Genomic DNA, 21,080 nt, shown 5'->3' with positions numbered 1-21,080 from the left:
ATTTAAATGAAGGACTGAATGAACTATTGATTGATCAAACAATAAAATATTAGCAAATGTGGCTGACACATAGTAGGCATTTAATACATGATTGATCCTCTTCCTCAATGATAAATGAAAGAGAAAGCAAAGCATTAGTGTGGAATAGGTGTCAGAGCTCATGGAAAACTGCAAACTGACTCAACAGTAGGCAAAGTAGGTGTCTGCCTAGGGCACAGCACATGAGAGGTGGCAATTGAGACATTGTGTTTAGAAATTTTTGGAAATGATTGTCAATATCATTAGACTGAAAAACCCTTTAGAACAAGTACTATTTATTAACTTTACTTTGTTCCCTAGCACTTAGTCCATTGCATGGTAAATAATAAGGATTTAAGAAATGCCTATTGAGTTGAGTAGACTGGATTTGAGTTTTATTGACTGGAAAGTTTTCTCTTCTTGACATATGAGAATATATTATTAGAGGTTGTTGACTTACATGATTTACAGGGAAGGATCCGAATCTTTCTGGGATAGGAGCACACAAGACAGATCAATTCTCCCACTGGGGCATCTAATTGCCAAGATTTAACTCATTTACCCCAATCACCTTCTGGCTTTTAGCCAAAGGTCTTTTTTTGTTGTTGTTTTCTACAACAAAAGAAGATGCCTGGCGCCATGGTAACAGATGGTCTTCATTGTGGATGATGGGAAGGCATAACAGATTGGCAAAAATAATTCTCACAATGATGCTCACAGACTAATGAGTCTGAATTAGATTTAACTTCATGAAAATGTGTCACCGTGGTGGGGAACTTGTTTGAATAAGCAGGAGGTGAGTTAGTATTAGGCAGAGAATAACAAAAAAATAGAAATCACTATAATTCTATTAATACAGGTGAATATCCTGACTCACTATTAGGCAATCTGATGTATTTGAATAGATTTATCTCACGATGCACAGATGGAAAAATGGGAAAGAACTGAAGGATGGGGCCTTGCCCTCTTCTCTAGTACTCCCAAGCCAGCAAAGAAGCTGTGCAAATCTTGGTGATTCTCAGCATGGCAGGTGGGCTGTGGCACCCAATGGTCAAGTGTCCATGAATGGCTCACTCTTCTGATAAATCAACTGGAGAGAGGAACCATGTTATGGAATGGATAATTCACCAAAAGATCATTTACATATTTCCTACAGATCTTTTCCAGACAATGATAGCAGAATTGAAGAAAAGGCTTGTAAAACTCAGGAATCATATTCATCTTATCTATTTTCATTATTTTAACCACAGCACCCTATATGACAGAATCATTGCCCTCAGCAATTTCTTCCTGAGAATTTATTGAATATATAAATGAGATATTCCTGGTTGCAAGTGACAAAAAAGAAATGTCTGATTTGCTTATATTGTAGTTATTTTCATGTTGGCTATAAAAAAGTTTACATTCTTGAATTTGTGTGTGTGTGTCTGTGTGTGTATGTTTGTATGTGTGAAAAGTTCTTATTTATCCTTTAGTTTTCTATGTTATGGAATGAGAGGTACTGAGCACTCCTCACACATATAAACACACTGAACCTTTCAATCTTAAATACGTGCTTTAAAAAAAAACCTCAAGATTTCATTGGTAGCATTTTTCTCTTTACCATAGGAGTCACAAGTACCTTCCTATAATATATGAGTGAGTGAATAAGTGAGTGAGAGAGAGAACAGTGTAGTAACATCAATGACATTACTACCAGTACCACTACAACCACTAGTACTACTGCTATTACCACTACTGTAGTCAGTATTATGTATTGATTTAGAGTCTGTGATGTACTTTACAAGTATGATTTCATTTGATCTTTACAACAACTCTGTGAGGTAGGTGCAAATATTATTCGCACTTCACAGATAGGAAACTGAGGAAATCAGAGGTTAAATGACTTATCCAGGGTCACACAAAGAAGTGTCTAAGGCTGCATTTCATCTCAGGCTTTCCTGACTCTAGGTCCAGTGGGTAACCAAAAAATCCTTCTACATATGATATTCAGCCTTCTGCCACCATGCCTCTTTGGGCTGATCTCAGATCAGCTGGGCCTCAGACATTGGACACCCAATGTTTCATAGTGCTGGCACATAAAACTTCCTTTGATTGGATTTGTCAGAGTGAGTTCCATGGCTCCAGGGGCTTGGCCTCTAGGGTGCCCTTTGGGCCACAGAAAATGGTCAAGGACCTTGGTAAGGAATTCTATCACTACAAGGCTGACAAGAGCAGAATCCCAACACTGAAGCATGTCTCTGCATATAACATTCTGGAACCTCCTCATCTCTGTCTCTGACCTTGTCCTTTGTGCTTTGTCCTTCACTCTCCCTAACCAGAGAGCTTCATGGCCTTAAGGGAGTTATTCCTTGTAAGCCTCCATTTTCTCATCTACAAACAAGAGGATAAAGACTAGACAGTGTCTTGAATGCCTTTCCCTGGTCCTTCCAAGAAGAGGCTTTATTCCATTGTTAGGAAAACAGGAACCTGATAAAGCATGGGGCTGGTAACCAGCAATCTGTTCCAACGCCCCTGCCAAATACCCCAGGCCTCAGGCCACAGGATCTTCAGGTAATTCCCTCACAGTTCACATTGCCCCCATTCCCAGAATCAATGTTCTCTCCATGTAGGCTCAAGAGCATTTGCCTGGCCAACATCCCAAGCAAGGACAAGATTGAGAAGAGAATTCTCTTTTATAAGCAGAACCACAATTCTCATAATTCAAGACAAAGTTGCTGAAATGAAATGCCTTCCAGAATCACAGGTGGAGCTTTCAGAGATCAGCGGGGCAAGGATATTCAAAAGCCTGCAGAATCAGACAGGGGGAAGCTTTGCCTGTGGTGACCAGGAAGAGGAAGGTGCCTCACAGGCCAGGTGCTGGGTCTCATTAGGAAAGTTGAAATTCATCCCAGACTCATGAATATTTAAGAGTTGAATGGCAGTTTCCTCAGCTTGGACATATTCTCCTGTAAAGTTTGTGGGACTTTAAGACACTGCAGGACCCCTTCCTTCTGGTGGATGCCATGAAGGGCTATTGGTTCAATTGTTGTTAAACAAGCCCATGTGAAGCCCCACCCCTCCCACACCTCCTGTGAGCCAGCCCGGCTCCCCAGCACAAAGACAGAAGTCAAACAGGCCTTGTGCTCCAAGGGCATCCTCCCTACTGGTAACGACCAGAGCTGACTTCCTGTGACACTTAGCTGCAGCAGGCCATTGATCTGACTAGAGCCTCAGCAAAACATGGAGAGGGAGGTAGCCCAGGTGGTATCGCCTCCAGTGGACTGGCAGAGTGTGAGCCTGGCACAGGTGAAGCACTGCCTGAAGATCCATGAAGGGGCATCTGGCAGAGAGCCTCATCTGCATCTCAGAAGACTCCATGCGTGGCAGCACATACTGTGTAGTGATGAGAATAACCTCCCCCTTCCCCAGTCTGAAGACAGAGAATGTAGTGACTTCATTAGGCCCCTGAATGGGGGATGCCTCTGTTTGAGTTCAGCTGCCTCTAGTGGCCAGGGTTCACATTGGCATCATTAGGAGCTGTCCTGTGGCTACAGGACCAAGCTTCCTGAGTAGAATCCCTTGGGAAATCACTGTGCATGAGGGCACTTCCAGCTTTTTCAAGCATTTTCCTGGCAGCTCCTTCCTTCTCCATCCTTAAACTGATAACCACTGAGATAGTTACATCCCAAAGTCAACATGCACACAGATAACCCCATGTGGCCCCTCTGGAGATAATAATGCCATTGATTTTCCTAATAACTGAGCTTTTCCCTCAAACTTGTGTAATTCTATTATGGTCATTTGTGGGTCCAGAGAAGCACCACTGGCATCACATCTCATGTTATGGAGGCAGCTGGAGCCTCAGAGCTGCAGTCAAGTGGATGAGATAGTCATGTGTATGTGGGGGTGTTTAATAAATGCTTATTGGAGGATAGGGGAAAGGGGGCAAACATTTATTAAGTATCTGTTATATGGGCAACACTATGTTAAGTTCTTTACACCCATCTCATTTTATCTTTACCACAACCCTGTGAAGTGGATGCCAGCAATGCTTGGGATGCCTTACCATCTCACCTCTGCCACTTTGATCTCTTGGACTTCTTCCATAACCTGCTCCACCTGCACCTTCTGGGAGGCCTCTCCCTCTCCTTCCTAATGCCTTCCCTTGCCAATGGGCTGCCATCTGCTGTGTACCCAGCTTGTATGTGGTTCTTCACATAGGTTGGCCTCGTCATTATTATGCCCTTTCCTTTAGGGCAAGGATGATCTGAAGGGCTTACCCAGGCCTTGATGCTTCTCTATTTGCTGACTATTAGACTGACTCAAGTGCTCCGTTATTCACCAAGCAGCCAAGCTGTCCTTGAGCTCATAGTAGGACTTCTTATTCCTTGACTCCTAGGAAGGACAGCACAGACAGATGACTGGGCACCTTGGCCATGGTCAGTGGAGAAGCAACCATTTCAGATTCAGAGTTCATCAAGGATAATCACCATCCTGACTTCCCCACTATTGTGTTTCCATGCTATTCTCTCGTTTTGTCATGATGATGTTAGGTGGTGCAGTGGAGAGAGTACTGGACCTGGAGCTGGGAAGGTCTGAGTCCAAATCCAGCCTGATGCTTGCTAGTCATATGACCTTGGGCAAGTCACCTGACTTCTGTTTGCATGAGTTTCCTGAATGGCAGAATGGACATAATAATAACCCCTCCCCCTCAGGGTTGTTGTAAGAATCAAATGAAATATTCTTTCTTTCTTTCTTTCTTTTTTTTTGGAAAATGCTTAACATAGTCCCTGGACCGTATTGTGATGGTGATGATGATGATGATGATGACGATGACGACTACAATCCTCAGAACTTTTAGGCTAGATCTTGTAGTAAAAACAGGTTGATGTCAAAAATGTAATTGTAAGGAAATGTCTGAAATATTTTCTAATATTTTTTATATTTGAAATGCCTCTTATGCCCTTGAAAAAATAGTCTGAGTATCTTCCTAAAGGTTAGTAACTGTGCCCATAAATCCCAACAGCAGGCTAACTGTGCCATAAGAACCTCTCCCACTTCTAATTCCAGCATTCACCTCCCCCATTAAACCACTAACTAGAAAATTAACAAAGAAGTAAAGAGCCCGAACATCAGCTTTATCCTCCTCTCTTTCCTCACCACCTCCATTAAGAAACTGAGTGTGCAGAATGATGTACGACTACAACTTCTCAGCTTCTCAGTTTATTTCCTCACCCACTGCCGGGAGTGACATTCTGTGTACCCTGGCAAAGCCAAACAAAAAGTAAGTACTTTTTAATTTTCTCCAGAAAGATGAATGCTGCTTAATTTCCGACAGGTGTTTGGATGTTACCCGCATGATGTACTTCATCAATCAATCACTCTCAGTGATTAGAACGGAGCACACGGACTGGAACAGGTGATGGGATCAAAGCACTTTAAAGGCGCAGCTCTACGAGCGTCTTTTGTTTCCCTTCTAAATACAGGGATTAGGTTTAGGGTTAGAGTTAGAATCAGCTATGTACCAGGAGCATCCTCAGAAAGCCCAGACCGGGGCATTGTTTTCCCCGAGCAAACCCCCACCCTGCAGCTCTGTTTGACTGGAGGACGATCTGTTGCCTTCTGGGGAAGGTTCTTTATTGTACTAGTGGCAAAGGAGTCAGAAGTCCCAAAGAAAATGTTTGTCCTCTTATGTATGAACCGGGAGATGGGAGGTGAATTCTGAGTCCCATGTCGGCTGTGTGTGTGTGTGTGTCTGTACGTACTCGGGTGATAGGTGTGTGCACGAGGTGCCTGAGATGGCTCTGCGCATTTCAACCCCACAAGTCAATGTGAAGTTTTCAAGGGGAGATCATTTGTTAGTTAGAATTTTTATGCGTTTCTTTGAAACCTTAAAAGCAATAGTTGTACAACTTTCTCTGTTCGAGATTTGAAAAAGTAAGTCATAATAACGACAAAAAACTGAAATTTATGGAATCACTTAAGGTTTGCAGAGAACTTCACTAACTCCCCATTTTATCCTCACAATCCTGCAAGGCAGGTGTTGTTATTATCCCTATTTTAGAGGAAAGGAAACCGAGGCAGAGGAGTTAAATGACTTGCACAGCTGATAAGTATCTGATGACACATTTGAACCCAGGTCTTCCTGACTTCTCTTCCTGAGACCTAGGGCTCTATGCCTTGCCATCCAACTTAATGAAAAAGTGAACATTGGTTCTCAACATAATGATGCTTCCAAGGTGGTTGATATTTAATAATCAATACTGTTTCCTTACTAGATAATAAGAAGGATGAAAGATTTCCAATCGAGATGGATGGATATATTTGAACAGAAGTGCCACGAGCCCCACCCTGGATTGTAGTCATTGATAATCCGGGATTAGGATACACACACACACACACACACACACATATGTGTATATGTGTATGTATGTCTGCCTGTTTTATATGCGTGCACAATGCATGCATGCATGCATTAGGTATATGCATATGAATGTACATGTATGTGAAATACATAGCATATATGCAAACACATGTATGTATAGATATGTTCTTTTTATATAGAAAAGTCAACAGAATCTTACTATTGCTCTGCTCCTTCTGGCTCCCAACCCAGACTCCTCCCCCACTCCCAGAGTCTCTTCTGCAAAGGGGCTTCTAACCTGGAGTACTTATAACCAGAATTTCACTACTTGAAAAGCACTTAGAGACAGTTTCCTCTCTGGGCTCCACCACAGGCCTGTGAGGCTTTGCACTTGAGAAAACTGAGGCTCCAAGAAAGGCCAAGTGACTTGCCCAGGACCACTCTAGACCAACCTGTTGTTACCTCTATCATTTTGTTTTCATTTAAGTCATCTCTTACTAGGCGTAGCACCAAGCAATGGCTAGGGGGAATCTGAAGAAGAAATGTCAAAATAGAAAAAAAAATGAAATAAACAACATTCCAAATGTTCTTTTTCAGAAGCTTGTAATGTTTATACTTCTGAAGCTTTTGAGAAAAATGCAATTACCTGAATGTTAAGATCCACCATTTCATTACACTCATACGTTATATCTATGTGTCTATGGGCCTTATGGAGAGTCACATGTTTTCTGTCTCACAGTAGGCCCTTTTTGGGACCCCCTCCCTTACTGCTTCTGGACCTCATCATATCCCTCTGGAAGGCTTCCCTCCCCTCTCTCCACTTGACATACACTTTTTATCTTTCCCTCATGAAACTGTAAGGTTGAGGGCAGGCTCTGTCTTCCCTATATTGGTGTCCCCAGTGCTTAGCAGAATGCTTGAAGCATGTTAGGTGCTTAGTGGATGTTTATTAATGAGTGGACTGATATATATATATATATTTGCTAAAGTAGCAAATGATCTCTCCTTGAAAACTTTAAATTAGCTTGTGGGGTTGAAATGTGCAAAGAGTCATCTCAGGCACCTCGTGCCCACACTGAACACACTTGCATGTGCACACACACACACACACACACACACACACACACCTACATGCAGCCGACACTGGGACTCAGAATTCATCTCCAATCTCCCCATCCATACAGAAGAGGACAAACATTTCCTTTGGGACTCTTCTGACTCCTTCGCAGCGAGTACAATAAACAACCTTCCCCAGAACCATATATATATATATATGTATATATATATATATGGTGTGTGTGTGTGTGTATGTGTGTGGGTGTGTGTGATATAAAATCATCATGGGCTCACAGCAGGAGGTTATGGAATTCTAAGATTAGCAGATCCCACACAAAACCATAAAGAAAAGGTAGGAGAGGTTGTTGGACAGGTCAGTGGAGGACAGCTGTTGATGTGGAATACTGACTGAGGGCATCTCCTTTGGCAGCAGAAGTTAGGTCCTAAAGGGAAGGAAGCTGACCCTGTAGATGGGTGTATTTTGAGAAAATAGGACTAGTCCTCGCTGGAGTTTGAGAGAGGTGGATGGAAGGAGGGTAGGAGCTGTGTGAAATCTATGTACATCACCTGCCCATCCCACTCACAGTCATACATGTGCCTTCTCATGTCACCCATGGCCATACACATGCCTGCCCCTCTCACCTACAGTCATACATGTGCATTCCAATCTCACCCATAGTCATACATGTATGTATCTAAAGTCGATCCATGGTCATGGCTGCTTTGGGTGTGATCAGAGATGGACCCAGAGACAACAACAGCTATTTTGAGAGCCCTTTTCTCCCTGATCCTGCAGAGGACATGTGTGGTGGCCCAGTCACTTGATTCTTCTGACTCTTGTGATTGGAGACTGTGCCTTTGCCACACAGTGGCTTTGAGTGATAGTTGCCTGAGTCTGAGGACTGTCTCCCTGCTTCTCTTGGAGCCAGGTCCTCTTAAAGGACCCTATCCTGTTGCAGAAGATAATGCCAAGTTGTGAGGCGGAGCCAAGATGGCGTAGTAGAAAGACGCACATACACATAGCTCCGAACCCACAACCCATAGAACAACTACAAAGAAGTAACTCACGGCGAATTCTGCACCCAGAGGCCACGGAACATTGGAGCGAGGGAGATTTCTGTTCCGGAGAGACCTGCAAACCTCTCGTAAAAGGTCCTTCGTGCTGCGGACTGGGCGCCGGGACTGGGAGCTGAGTACAGCCCTGCCGTGGCTGCGGCACCGAGAGGAACAGATCCGAGTGGGCTTCAGGGACGGGATCTCCAGTAGCCGCGCAGGTCCCTCCACCCACAGGTGACGGAGGTCGGTGAGAGAGTCCCTTTGGCGGGTCGAGGGGGGAGTGGGGTGCCCCCATGGCTCGGGCCCCCTCGGGAGACAGAAGCTGAGGGGCAGCGGCAGACCAGGGCTCTCCAAGCAGGCAGGAGCCTGGATCCATTGTTGAAGGTCTGTGCATAAACTCCCTGAGGGAACTGAGCCTGAGAGGCAGCCCTGCCCTCACCTGAGCATCTGAATTTAATCTCACACTGAATAGCAGCCTTGCCCCAGCCCAAAGCCCTGAGGCTGGAAGTAGCATTTGAATCTCAGACCCCAAACACTGGCTGGGAGGATCAGGAGGTGAGGTGGGTGTGAGGAAAATATTCAGAGGTCAAGTCACTGGCTGGGAAAATGCCCAGAAAAGGGAAAAGAAATAAGACTATAGAAGGTTACTTTCTTGGTGAACAGGCATTTCCTCCCTTCCTTTCTGATGAGGAAGAACAATGCTTACCATCAGGCAAAGACACAGAAATCAAGGCTTCTGTGTCCCAGCCCACTCAATGGGCTCAGGCCATGGAAGAGCTCAAAAAGAATTTTGAAAATCAAGTTAGAGAGGTGGAGGAAAAGCTGGGAAGAGAAATGAGAGACATGCAGTCAAAGCATGAACAGCAAATCAGCTCCCTGCTAAAGGAGACCCCAAAAAATGTTGAAGAAAATAACACCTTGAAAACTAGCCTAACTCAATTGGCAAAAGAGGTTCAAAAAGCCAATGAGGAGAAGAATGCTTTCAAAAGCAGAATTAGCCAAATGGAAAAGGAGATTCAAAAGCTCACTGAAGAAAATAGTTCTTTCAAAATTAGAATGGCACAGATGGAGGCTAAGGACTTTATGAGAAAGCAAGAAATCACAGAACAAAGCCAGAGGAATGGAAAAATGGAAGTTAATGTGAAATATCTCATTGGAAAAACAACTGACCTTGAAAATAGATCCAGGAGAGACAATTTAAAAATTATGGGACTACCTGAAAGCCATGATCAAAAGAAGAGCCTAGACATCATCTTTCATGAAATTATCAATGAAAACTGCCCTGAGATTCTAGAACCAGAGGGCAAAATAAATATTCAAGGAATCCACAGAACACCGCCTGAAAGAGATCCAAAAAGAGAAACTCCTAGGAACATTGTGGCCAAATTCCAGAACTCCCAGGTGAAAGAGAAAATATTGCAAGCAGCTAGAAAGAAACAATTCAAGTATTGTGGAAATACAATCAGGATAACACAAGATCTAGCAGCTTCTACATTAAGGGATCGAAGGGCGTGGAATAGGATATTCCAGAAGTCAAAGGAACTAGGACTAAAACCAAGAATCACCTACCCAGCAAAACTGAGTATAATACTTCAGGGGAAAAATTGGTCTTTCAATGAAATAGAGGATTTTCAAGCATTCTTGATGAAAAGACGAGAGCTGAAAAGAAAATTTGACTTCCAAACACAAGAATGAAGAGAACCATGAAAAGGTGAACAGCAAAGAGAAGTCATAAGGGACTTACTAAAGTTGAACTGTTTACATTCCTACATGGAAAGACAATATTTGTAACTCTTGAAACATTTCAGTATCTGGGTACTGGGTGGGATTTCACACACACACATGCACACACGCACACACACATAGAGACAGAGTGCACAGAGTGAATTGAAGAGGACGGGATCATATCTTAAAAAAAAAATGAAATCAAGCAGTGAGAGAGAAAGATATTGGGAGGAGAAAGGGAGAATTGAATGGGGCAAATTATCTCTCATAAAAGAGGCAAGCAAAAGACTCATTAGTGGAGGGATAAAGAGGGGAGGTGAGAGAAAAACATGAAGTCTACTCTCATCACATTCCACTAAAGGAAAGAATAAAATGCCTACTCATTTTGGTATGAAAACCTATCTTACAATACAGGAAAGTGGAGGATAAGGGGATAAGCAGAGTGGGGGGGGATGATAGAAGGGAGGGCATGGGGAGGAGAGTGCAATTTGAGGTCAACACTCATGGGGAGGGATAGGATCAAAAGAGAATAGAAGTAATGGGGGACAGGATAGGATGGAGGGAAATATAGTTAGTCCTATACAACACAACTATTATGGAAGTCATTTGCAAAACTACACAGATTTGGCCTATATGGAATTGCTTGTCTTCCAAAGGGAAGGGGTGGAGAGGGAGGGAGCTAAAGAAGTTGGAACTCAAAGTGTTAGGATCAACTGTAATGTTCTTACCACTAGGAAATAAGAAATACAGGTAAAGGGGTATAGAAAGCTATCTGGCCCTACAGGACAAAAGAGAAGACAGAGACAAGGGCAGAGAGGGATGATAGAAGAGAGAGCAGATTGGTCATAGGGGCAATTAGAATGCTTGGCGTTTGGGGGGGGAGGGGAGAAAAGGGGAGAAAATTTGTAACCCAAAATTTTGTGAAAATGAATGTTAAAAGCTAAATAAAAAAAAAAAAAGATAATGCCAAGTTGTGCTCTTAGAAGACAGGAGGGATGAGGAGGGATTCTAGGTTGCCAGGGCTCCAGGTTTTCTCAGTTCAGTCTTGCATATTTTCCAGAGTTGAAAGAAGTGGGTGGTCTGTGTCATGGAGAAGGGTTCTTGGGGGTAAAGGCTGCATGTGGAAAGGGACTAGACTTGTTTTCTTTGGCTCAGGCTATCTCATCTTTTTCTCTGGCCTTAGTTACCTCATTTGCAAAGTGGGGAGGGTGTTCATCAAAGGTTCATCACCCTTGGCTGATGAAAGTGCTGTTACCGAGTGAATGAGATCTTGGCAATTTTCAGTAGTAATTAGGATTCACAGATACTGCAATGCAAGAGCATAGGCTTCAGAAACCAGAAAGATCAGTGACTTCAGCATGACACTTAGGAGTCACTTCCACAGTAACTGACAAGGTCAAAAATCATCTTTCTCTGTTGACCAGTCTCCTGGTAAGGAACTAGTGTGCACATAGCTTGTTGGGATTTTGGAGGAAAGACCCTCTCCCTCACTAGCCTCTTATCCCAGGCCTTTGCCAATCCATGGGAACCTATCTAAGTAGATGCTCCCTAGCAGGGCTCCAAAGACCCAAGGTGATCACATATCAGTGAGTGTATGGGGTGTTCAGGGAAAACTAACCCCTCTGGTGTGAGGGTTTGATAAACCCTTTTCAGGGCTGTTCATCCACCCTTGATGTCCATTCAGCTCTCACCTGGGGCTCCAAGAAGCTGTAGCATAGCAGCCACACCCTGGTAAAAATCATCTTGGCAGATGGGCAAAAGCAGGTTGAGGATAATTGCCAGGCTTCAGACCTGTTGATGAATTGGGGGTGTCTACCTGATGTACCTGAAGACCTTCCCTAGAGGAATGTACTGAGAACAATTTGATCCAACACCCATGAAGGAGGCTTAAGCTGGCATTGTGACCACTTAGAGCTTAGTCAGACATAAAAGTCTCCAATGTCATCCACTGCATTCTGGGCTTTCTCCAGTAGTGGTGACTTTTATCCTGCCACTGGACTTGATGAATTAGGAAAGAGCTCCCACTGGTATTTTTTTGCAAATCTTGTGGTGTTTACAGCTCAGATACAACATTGTCATGAACTAGACCCCCCCCCCCCCCCCGCCTTCCCCACTGCCAGGGATGGAGAATTTTTGTGTTCTGTAGATGACAAGATATTAGTGGGCCTGGAGCAAAGTGAGAGCAGGCTTCTGAGAGTCCAGTAATGAGGACACAGTGAGAGCCGGTCTTTTGGGAGACTCGATGAGGGGAGTGGAGAGAGGGATGCTACACCATCCTACTTATAGCTCTCAATGAACCCATGGCAAGAACTCGAGATGCAAGGGAAGAAGACGGAAATTCAAGGCAGAGAGCCTGCACCCCTCTGTAATGGCAGACAGCTCACTTAAGTGATCCAGGACTCAGTGTGACCATCTATCAGACAGAAACGGCATCATTTGTAGTATTTGCCTCACAGGGATGCTGTGAAGAAGGCCATTGGTACAATGCAAAGGCCTCCAAAAGTGTGGGTTGTCACTGTTAGAGGTTAACTGGCAAGGCAGTATATGGACTTTTGCTCAGGACCTACTCTGTATACTGTGCTAGGCCCTGAGATTGATAACATGGAAGTGAACTGGTCCCTTTCTTCAAAGCACCTGTCTTCTATTGGGAGAGACCACAGGAATATAGACCAGCAGTAGCAGCAGCAAATAATAATAATAAACAACTAGTCCTCTAAGGTTTACAAAACACTTTCATTTTATCTTCACAACAACTTTAAGGGATATTGTTGTTCAGTCATACCCAACTCTTCATGAGCTCAGGTCTTCAAGCTCTACCCACTGTGGCACCCAGCTACTTTACTCAGAAGAGCAGATGTTGTTTCTGAAAGAAAACACTGATGGAGGAATCTAGAAAGGTGCCAAGTCTCAGCCATATTTCACAAATGACTTTTCCTAATTCTCCTCAATGCTATTTGATGTTATACAGGCATGAATGCAAACTTATATGAACACATGTGTGTACATATTTTAAGTTCTATGCCTGTATATATAATGCATCCTGATATGTGTACATATATATTTTATATGCATACACACACACACACACACACACACACATATATATATATATATATATATATATATATGTCTACATGCATACTGAATACACATACACACACATAAAATGCAAGGAAAATCATTCACTCTCTTTGCATACAAAATAGCTTTCCTCCTCCTCTCTCTGAAGTCTTTATTATGAGTTGTATCAAGAGTTCTCAGAAGTTTTCAGAGGAAGAAATTAAAGCTATCTATAGTCATATGAAAAAATGCTCTAAACAACTATTGATTAGAGAGATGCAAATCAAAACAACTCTGAGGCATCACATCACACCTATTAGATCAGTTAACATGCAAAAACAGGAAAATGATAAATGTTGGAGAAGATGTAGTAGAGTCGTAAGACTAAGTTATTGTTGGTGGAACTGTGAGCTGATCCAACCATTCTGGAAAGTAATTTGGAACTATGCCCAAAGGGCAATAAAAAACTACATACCCTTTGACCCAGCAGCACCTCTTCTAGGGCTGTATCCCAAAGACATCATAAAAATGGGAAAAGGCTCCACATGTAAAAATATTTATAGCAGCTCTTTTTATGTTGACTCAAAACTGGAAATTGAAGGGATACCTATCAATTGAGGAATGGCTGAAAAATTGTAATATATTATTAATGGAATGTTATTTTGCCATAAGAAATGATGAACAGGACTGATTTTGATGGACTGAGCCTTTCTCAGCAATGCAAAAACGCAAAACATTTCCAAACAACTCATGATGCAAAATGCCATCCACATCAAGAGAAAGAACTATGGAGTAAGAATGCAGAAATCAAACAGACTATTTTTTCTTTTGTTATATTTTGTTTTGTTTTTCTCATGGCTTCTGCCATTCACTATAATTATTCTTGCAACATGACTAATGTGAAAATATATTTAATGGGAATGTATGTACAGAGTACATATAAGACTGCATTCTGTCTTACGGAAGGAGGAGAGAGGAATGGGGAGAAAATTGAAAACTTAAGGAAGTGAATGTTGAAAACTGAAAACAAATAAATTAATAAATTTGGGGAAAAAAAGAGTTCCCATTGGATTGACGATCCTCACTTTCTATGTGCATGATACTAATTCATATGTGTATATACATATATATATACACATACACAAATATATGTGAATAAATATGCATGCATACACACACACATATATACATATAGAGACAGACAGAGAGACCTATTGTATGTGTACAATTGTTTGTATGTTGTATCCCCTATTACAATGTAAGTTCCTTGAGGTTTGCCTTTCTTTGCAGCTCCAGTGTTTAGCACAGTACCTGGAACATGTTGTTGTTCAGTTGTTTTCAGTCTTGTCTGCTTCTTTGTTATCCCATTCAGGGTTTTCTTGCAAAGATACTGGAATGGTTTGCCATTTCCTTTGACAGATAACGAAACTGAGGCAAGCAAGATGAAGTGACTTCTCTAGAATTACTACAGCAAATAAGTGTCTGAGACCATATTTGAACTCAGGAAGATAAGTCTTCCTGACTCCAGGCCTGGAACTCTATCCACTGTGCTACTTAGTGGGAAGAAACTTAGGGCAGGAGAATAAACCATGAGGCTATTGCAATGTATTGTCCATGTGAAAAGTGATGTGTATATATATATATATACTTTTATGTAAGTCAGATGTAGCGACATGTGGGAATATTATTTTACGGAGGAACTAGAACCCAGAGCCCACCACTAGGCCTAAAATATGGTAGCCATTCATTAAATGCTCCCTGAATTAGAGAAGGTTGCATAAGACCTTGTCATTTTCTTAGTAGTTAAGGAATGCTTCTCAAATGGAACTGAATTTCCAGCCTGAAAGTTTTCAAGAATACATTCCCTGCTCCACCACCATCATCAACAACAACAAAAACAAAATAAAAGCAAAAAACAACAAGAAAACTTCTGAAGTTGGACCTTAAGGAATTGGTCAAAGTTCCTATTTTATTTTCACAAAGAGTGCCCAACTTAGTTGGGGAACTAATTTTGCTATCAAAGTCTGGGCTCCTTAATTAATAACACATAGAGAAAATTGGACCATAATCACTTGACATATTTTCTGCATTTGTTTGTTTCCTGTGAGATCTGAAAATATTAACATGTGAAAGTAACATTCAAGAGGAGTGTTTGTTCCAGATAGATTGGATGTTAATATTCTGCAATTAGAAACCGAAGGTCTTGCATTTTAATTGATGGATTTATTTATGTTTGGTTTGGTTTTGCAAACATCTTCCTTTTCTGAGAGTCTTATTTGGGTCTTAATGAATGTAGTTTTACAGTTTACTGACAGTTCATCTGAGTGGATTGGATTCAGGGTCTTTTCATTTGTTTTCCTATTAATTCTTTATGTCATCCTTTCTTTTCAGTATTTCTGAGGACATATCCTGTATACTTTTCTGAAATAATGGTCTGATTATTATCATTTTCATACCTTATTTGAAAGCTTAATAAATCAGATTTTCCCCTTCATGAGGTGTCCTCTAGGTCAAAACTTTTCATTTCCTTTACTTCCAAATCTCTGTTTTTCATATTGGGTTACTTCCTGGCCTATATTTCCAGCTTCCAGTTTTGAGATCTGCCACCATTTTTTCTCTAGGTATAAACTTTCTGTTCTTTTTTGATATTTTAAATTCCATTGATGTTTCCCGTGTAGATTCCTCAAGTTTGACTTTTTTATATTGCTGAAATATGACTTAGATATATCCAATCATTCTTCATTCTTCTTATATATTTTGTCATTGACTCTCTTTATCCATATAAGTCCTTTTGTGCATCCAGAAACTGCGTTATTATGTCTGGAGAAAGTATTGTTTCATTTCTGATGTTACTACTGATGTTGATTTATACATTTGCTTTCTCATTACATTACCTTTGCTTCTTTTACTCTATTGTTTTTATTATATTATGATATCTTATAATTATATTATTCTTTGTTTCTGAACTATTTGACTTGCTCATTGTTTTTTGTTATTTGTCCTTATTTTGAGAATTTCTGTCTTTTATATTTTCTTTTTAATGTTTCTTTCAATGTGCTTGGTGTTATCAAGAAAGTATGCTATACTAGGACTTCTATTATCTTCCTAGAAATCTGGAAATTTCTAAAAAAATTTCCATTAAAATTCAACATAGAATTACAATCTTCCACATCTAAAGTTGGCTCACCGTTTTGACTTTTTTCCAATTTTTTTCTTTCATTTCTCTGCTACATGAACCTTCTGCTGCAGGCAAAGTACTTATTTTATCATTTTATGAGAGAGTATTCATGCATACTTCCAAATTCCTGGTTATGGAATTAATTAATTAATTCCTCTCCCTGGCCAGAATGGTGTCTCCATTGATTCATATCTTACCCCTCCTTTCAAGTCCCTGGTAAGGTCCTCCAGATTGGCTCAAGAGGGATAATTGCCCTCCCTTCTTTCTTTTAAACCCCACTATTTGAATAGATATTTCAAATTGCTTATTAGTGCCTCTTATATCCTCACATTGTGTTGTTGTTTAATTCATTGGGTGTCTGCCTTGCTTCCCTGTCTAGAAGAGAAGTTTCACCAGTGCAAGGACTGTGGTATGACAGCTGAACACCACAATTACTACCATAGTGTCACGCAGATAGCACATGTCATCCTCTCCCAACCACCCCTGAAATAAGGGCTCTGATAATTCTTTTGGAAAGACAATGTGGAGTCAGCACAGATGGTATTATTCCCATAACATGTGAAAATCATGTATATTACAGACTCTCCAATGCAGAAATTAAGTCCATATTGAGTGACTTCCTAAAGAACTGAGGATTGATTCAGTGTGGAGACTCTTTCTGACTGGTCAGGATCAGAACTGGAGAGTTGGAAGAGATCCCCAATGCTGGGTGTTGTCTAGCCTGAACAGAAGACGAAACCTCAACACCATATTGTTCCAGGGTAATCATCCAGAGACTTTACTTGCGTATAAGAACCTCATGGAGGGGGAACCTACCACCACTCCAGGCAAAACATGCCATTGGAGGAGAGTTCTGAGAGTCACAAACATGTTTTAGTTTTTTTAGACTACATTTGCCTCTTTGTAGCTTCCAAATTTTTTCTTGTTGTAAACCTTGTGGCCAAACAGAGTACACCTTAGCTTAGGAATGATTAAACCTTTCTGAAACTTGCATAAGTAACCTTAGGTCTTTGTCTGAGGAACAGAGAAGTGAATTCACCCAAAGCAATAGTAAGAGCAGGAGGCAGAATTTGAACCCATGCCTTTCTGACTCCAAATTCAGTTTTTGTTCCATTGAGCCAAATTATACATGATAAATATTGTAAACTAAGTAACCACAAAAAAGTCTCTTCTACACTGACTAAGGAGAAAATCATAAAACCATAATGGCTGATTTGGAAGAGAGAAAGTTCTGAAGGACTTGAAACATCAAACTGAGGGTTTTCTCTTAATCCCGGATGTGATAGGGAACCATTGGAGTTCCTTGGGAGATGGGAAGAGAATGTGTTTGAAATGATAAGACCTGAATATTAGGGATATCATTTTGACAACTGGCTAAAGGATAAACTGGAAGGAATAGGATTATGAATCACCAGATGATGAAGCTCTATGTTAGAGATGTTATCAGTGGTAGAGAACAAAAAGTAAGGTGAACAAGAAATGTTTTGAAAGTATAATCAACAGGCTGGCAACAAATTGGATGGGAGGGGTGTGTGAGAAAAAGTGAGGAGTTGAGGTTGACACTTATTTTGTGAGTCATGGCAATTAGAAGGAAACTTGTTATCTTCCATAGTAATACGGAATTTGGAAAAGAGTAGAATTGTGTGTGTATCTCTTCTGTGTGTGTGTGTGTGTGTGTGTGTGTGTGTGTGTGTGTGTGTGTGTAAAATAATGAGTTCAATTTTTGACATACTGAGTTTCAGGTCTCCCAAGAATATCCAGTTTGAGATGCCCAGTAGCAGTTGCAAATGCAAGACTTGGAGGTTAGAAGAAAGTTTGGCGTTGGATCAATACTTGACACCAGAGGAATTTGGATTTAAATCTGCAGAGCAAGTATACACATGGATGAAATGACAGTTCACTGAAGAATTAGTCAAAGGAACGTTGAGAAAAGGAAATAGCATGACAAGAAGCCAGCGTGGCTTGATTACAAACATATTATGGAGGATGAAGCTCATTTCCTGTTTTGACAGGTGTGCTAGATGAGTCCATCAAGGGAATGCTATAGATATAAGTTATGTAGATTTCAGCAAAGCACAACAAAATTTCTCATGCTATTATTTTTTGGGAAAATGAAAGATTGCTGCATAGACAATCATAGAATTAAACAGAAGAGAAACAAAAAATATTTTAATATATGTCAAACACTGTATTAATACTAGTATTATATGTAAAAAAGACAGAGGGGAGAACAAACCCCACTCTCAAATAATTCAGATTCTTATAAAGGCAGACATTACATAAGAGAGAGTTCAGGTGCAAGATGATAAAATGTCTAGCAACCTATAGGATGGAGCAACTGATTGATTTGGAACTATTTGACTTGATGGTGTGATTTTACATTGTAAATAGGACTCTTTTTGAGCATCTCAGGGGCATGTGCTAGCCCTTGTGCAATTTTCAATTTATTGTTTTAGATAAAGGCATCAGATCTAATATTGTGATACATCCATTCATCCAGGGAATGAGATGCATGATGAACCAGCAAATGACAGGGAGAAGCACTTAGACAGGCAGGTGGAAAATCAGAAGACCATGGTCAGAATAAAGGACAGGGAAGAAAGAACATCCAGGAGCAAGAAAATACCACCAATAATCAAATAATTCAAAAATGTTGCAGAGACTTTAAAAAGGATGAGGACTGAGGAAAAGATGACCACCCAATGAGACTTATCCACTAGCCTCCCAAACATTCCTTTTCTCAGAGACTTCAGTCATTGTCTCATGGTCTTTCTCCCCTTTCCAATTCATTTTTCTCATATTAGGGGACTTTAATATATATACTGACACTCCCACATGAACTATCTCCAGCCCCAGGTCTTCAACTTACTCATTTCCCATGACCTACTCCTCTTCCCATCCTTAACATGTTTAGGTACATGACCTTGCCATCTCCACAGATGCTTTACTTCAATGAATTCTGAAGTTTCTTTATCAGATTCAGTTGCAATTCCGAATATCCCTCTGCCTTTCATCCCCTAACCCAGTTGTTGGTCCTCAAGGTGACCTCCATTCCCTCCACTTCTCTCTGCTCTCTTAGGCTCCACCCTTGCACTAACTATACTTTTCTACCCTCTTGATCTAAATAATTTCAGATTAACACTGATCTCTTAAATTCCTTGGCCCTTTATCCAATTGAAGCTCTTATCCTGTCAAGTCATCAAGCTTGGATTGAGTCCATCATCCATGGATTCTGTTCCTTATCACATGCAATTGAAAGGAGCTGGAGAAAATCAGAAAGTCAAACTGAGTGTGTCCACTCCAAATGCTTACATTATGTACTCTCAAGGAGTTGCTCACTACAGAAAATTGATCCTTTCACACATCTCTACTTCATTCACTATCACATTCTCCCCATAGCTTTTCCATACCTTTTCCTTCCTCCTCAGTCCTCCCATGGCTCCCAACTTGCCTCCAACACTGAGCTAAGAGCCTTGCTTCATATTTCACTGTAGAACTGAGACCATTCAGCACAATTTCCTCTGCTGTCTTCCTCGTCATCCTGCATCATTCAGATACATCCTGATATTTGCTCTTCCACCTTTGTCTCACATGAAGAAGTTGACCTTCTTCTTGTCAAGGATAAGACAACCCATCTACATGTCCAAATGATTAAATTGGGTTCCATCTTTCCCAGCACATTTCCCCCTTTATCATCAGACTCATTTTCAGTTTCCCTTTGTCTACTGGAGACTCCCAAGCTGTTTACAAACATACTGGCATCTTCTCTAGACTCAAAGACCCTTTCATTTGATCCATTTATTCTTGTTAGCTGTCTTCTGTTTGATATCTCTTCTCCTTTTTATGGCTAAATTTTTTGAGAAGGCCATGTACGAGTGATGTGTGTATTCCTTTTCCCTCACTCTCTTCTTAACTGTGTTAAGACTACAGTCTGAATTCCAACTTTCGTGTTCGCCCTTCATTGTCGAGAAGACCATGCCCTCAGAGAAATAATAACATGACTTGCACTTGACTTTGTTTTGAGTGAAGGAGGGCTGTGCAGGTCACTAGCCTCACTTCTCCTCCAGAGACATCTGAATCCAGTGACCTGATATTCCTCAGGATGACTGAAGATGGCCCAGGATGCACTGGGAGACCTTCCAACTTTATAATTCAACTAACAGTTACCCTGTGCCAGAAACCATGCTGAGCAATCGGAATGCAATTGAAAGGGAGGAGAGGTGAAATTAGGAGATGTGGGCATAGTGGAGAGAGCCTCTGAGGAGAGACGAGTATAACCTGGAAAGGAAGGAAAGTGTAGTTTTCATAGGCATTTTCCTTAAAACAGAGGTTGTAGGATAAACCTGACATTCAGAAGGAGAGGTCACAGGAGCTTAGGAAATTTCTGGCCAATCCAGGGATGGAGTGAACTGCCAGAGAGAAGTGGTAGAGAAAGGCTGAAAAAGTCTTTTTCCCTTGTTTGTATCCCAAGTGCTTAGCACAGTGTCTGGAATAGAGTTGATGTTTAACAAATGTTTATTTATTGACTGATTAACTGGTTGATGAAGCTGCAGCTGTCAAAGGAGAGCAGCCTAGTAGGAGCCCTATTTCATTTATGAGTCACATGCTTCTGAGGTTGCTTCATAAGGCCAGGACTGTATA

The 21,080-nt window shown here is 41.2% G+C and overlaps 1 long non-coding RNA gene and 1 pseudogene across 4 annotated transcripts in view; both read left to right on the top strand.

The window, feature by feature from the left end:
- The window catches only part of LOC140517646 (uncharacterized), a 150,548-nt gene that overhangs the window by 70,971 nt on the left and 58,497 nt on the right, over nucleotides 1-21,080 (top strand). The gene's annotated exons all lie outside the window — the stretch shown is intronic.
- The window catches only part of LOC140529322 (bifunctional apoptosis regulator-like), a 31,214-nt pseudogene continuing 13,374 nt past the window's right edge, over nucleotides 3,241-21,080 (top strand).

This window comes from Notamacropus eugenii, chromosome 1 (assembly GCF_028372415.1).
Source record: "Notamacropus eugenii isolate mMacEug1 chromosome 1, mMacEug1.pri_v2, whole genome shotgun sequence".
Taxonomy (NCBI): domain Eukaryota; kingdom Metazoa; phylum Chordata; class Mammalia; order Diprotodontia; family Macropodidae; genus Notamacropus; species Notamacropus eugenii.
The sequence above is the reverse complement of the archived record's forward strand: the minus strand, read 5'-3'. Positions and strand labels throughout refer to the sequence as shown.